This window comes from Chroicocephalus ridibundus, chromosome 1 (assembly GCF_963924245.1).
Source record: "Chroicocephalus ridibundus chromosome 1, bChrRid1.1, whole genome shotgun sequence".
In the NCBI taxonomy this organism is placed as follows: Eukaryota; Metazoa; Chordata; class Aves; order Charadriiformes; family Laridae; genus Chroicocephalus; species Chroicocephalus ridibundus.
Genome location: NC_086284.1, coordinates 29,371,725 through 29,374,835, shown reverse-complemented (window position 1 = coordinate 29,374,835; position 3,111 = coordinate 29,371,725).

Genomic DNA, 3,111 nt, shown 5'->3' with positions numbered 1-3,111 from the left:
TTAATTTAACAGAAAGTTTCTAAATTGAAAATGAATGTATTTGTGCCATGCTATAACACCAGACACAGATTAGCGTGTCTTCTTGGCAGCCTTAATGTAAGTGTTCCTTTGCCTAAAGAACTTGTTCTTCTAGTTGCTGTCTTTGTTCTGGAGATCTCTGACCCTTTCCACTCTGGCTCTCATCAGTGATTCTGGAAGCTTCGGAAACATTGAATTCCTTTATACACTAAGTAGATCCTTGAACCCTTTTACTGCACAGCAACCATTGAAAACAAACAAGCCTCTAGCATTTTTGACCTCTCAACAAAGAAGAAGAAAAAGGCAGACTGATGTGACCTGAAGTATTATCTCACCACCCAAAATGGTAAATCTCAGATAAAATTCCATGCAAGGGCATTCTCATTCAGTATAGACACCAAAGAGAGACTCTCAAGTAGTCTGATGTTGGTACTGCTGAACATGCCTTTCATTTGGCTTTTAAAAAGACTGACAGCATGGTTTACTAACCAGTCGGATTTCTTACATGATACCATACTGTAGAGTCTCTTTACAGTATAAAGTTGTTTTATATTCCATGAGCTTTCTTACTGTAGCAGAGAAGACAATACACCTCCAAATTGAACTTTTTTAAAAGTTGGCTTGCCACAGATCCTGTGCTGGCCACCACTTTCTGTTTGCAAGGTTTAGATGCGCAGCACCATTTCATAGAATCATAGAATTGTTTTTGTTGGAAGAGACCTTTAAGATCATCAAGTCCAACCATTAACCCAGCACTGCCAAGTTACCACTAAACCATGTCCTTGAGCACCACATCTAGCCATCTTTCAAATACCTCCAGGGATGGTGACTCTACCACTTCCTTGGGCAGCCTGTTCCAATGCTTGACAACTCTTTCAGTGAAGAAATTTTTCTTAATACTCAATCTAAACCTTCCCTGGTGCAACTTGAGCCCATTTCCTCTCATCCTATCACTTGTTACTTGTGAGAAGAGACTGACCCCCACCTCTCTACAACCTCCTTTCAGGTAATTGTAGAGAGCGATAAGGTCTCCCCTCAGCTTCCTTTTCTCCAGGCTAAACAACCCCAGCTCCCTCAGCTGTTCCTCATAAGACTTGTACTCTAGACCCCTCACCAGCTTCGTTGCCCTTCTTTGAACATGCTCCAGCACCTCAATGTCCCTCCTGTAATGAGTGGCCCAAAAATGAGCACAGTACTCAAGGTGCAGCCTCACCAGTGTCGAGTACAGGGGGACAATCACTTCCCTAGTCCTGCTGGTCACGCTATTCCTGATACAGGCCAGGATGCTATTGGCTGCATTGGCCATCGGGGCACACTGCTGGCTCATACTCAGCTGGCTGTTGACCAACACTCCTACGTCCTTTTCCACCAGGCAGCTCTCCAGCCACTCTTCCTGAAGCCTGTAGCACTATATCGGGTTGTTGTCATGCAAATGCAGGATCCAGTACTTGGCCTTGTTGAACCTCATACCATTGGCCTTGGCCCATCAATCTAGCCCATCCTGGTCCCTCTCTAGAGCCTTCCTTCCCTCAAACAGATCAGCATTCCTGCCCAACTTGGTGTCATCTGCAAACTGGCTGAGGGTCTGCTTGATCCCCTCATCCAGGTCATTGATAAAGGTATTAAACAGAACTGGCCCCAATACTGAGCCCTGGGGAACACCACTTGGGACCAGTCGCCAACTGGATTTACCTCCATTCACCACCACTCTTTGGTCCTGGCCATCCAGCCAGTATTCTACCCCACAAAAAGTATGCCCGTGCAAGCCATGAGCAGCCAGTTTCTCCAGGAGAATGCTGTGGGAAACGGTGTCAAAATCTTTACTAAAGTCCAGGTAGACAACATCCACAGCCTTTCCCTCATCCACTGAGTGAGTCACCTTGTCATAGAAGGTTAGTCAAGCGGGACCTGCCTTTCGTAAACCCATGCTGACTGGGCCTGATCACCCGGTTGTCCTGTACATGCTGTGTGATGGCCCTCAAGATGATCTGCTCCATAACCTTCCCCGGCACCGAGGTCAGACTGACAGGCCTGTAGTTCCCTGGATCCTCCTTGCGACCCTTCTTGTAGATGGGTGTCACATTTGGTAACCTCCAGTCAACTGGGACCTCCCCGGTTCGCCAGGACTGCTGATAAATGATGGAAAGTGGCTTGGTGAGCACTTCCACCAGCTCCCTCAGTACCCTTGGGTGGATCCCATCTGGCCCCATAGACTTGTGTGCGTCTAAGTGGTGTAGTACTACAGCGGCTATCCAGTAGCTACTACGGTTTCCAGCTACTTTAGGCACTAGTAATGGGGAGAAATTAAAGAAAAATTTAGTAGTTTTTATTAAGGATTCTTCAGAGCCTATCTTGTGGAGGGGCTTTTTCTTTTAAACACTATATATACATTATGCTTCCTGGTATTGGTGTGTTGCTATTTGAAATTTGAACTCTCAGATGAACCTGTGCATCCATAGTCTGGGTTCTATAAAAATCTCTTCGGTGACACTGATCCATGTATTTGTAGGGTCCAAAGTAGTGCCAGTCTTTAAAGTCATCTCTTCAATGAAAGTAGGACTACTTCGTACTTTCATTCTTAAGCATGCAATTATTGTTGCAGTTTCATTACCTACATTTTAGTCATTAAACTTCAGCAGCATTTTTTTAAGTGGCAACAGGAAAAATGTTTTGGTAATGAAGCTTCAAGCCTCTGGGTTACATCTTAAAAGCTCTTCGCAGAGCAAATGTGATTGATTGACTGCCCTTTATTATTTTTAAGAGCATCCCTAGCTCTTTGCAGTGTCTAATAAAGCTTTTTGCCTCTTTAAGAGCAGTACTAATAGTTCCTTATTACTGGCAGCATTAAAGTGAGGCTGTAATTAAACTCATACAAAAAGATCAATGATGTCATTCTAAAACGCAGAGAGAGATGACCTGCAGTATTGTACAGCGTATTCAGTATGGAAACCCCATTTTTTGTCTCTCGCGTAGTATGAGATTTATTACAGATATTTCTAATGTTACCGTGATGCACCTGGGATCTTTCTTTCATAAGCAGGATGGTCTGCCCGGCCAGTTTTTTCCCCGCCGTCAGAGCTGAAAGCATAGCAC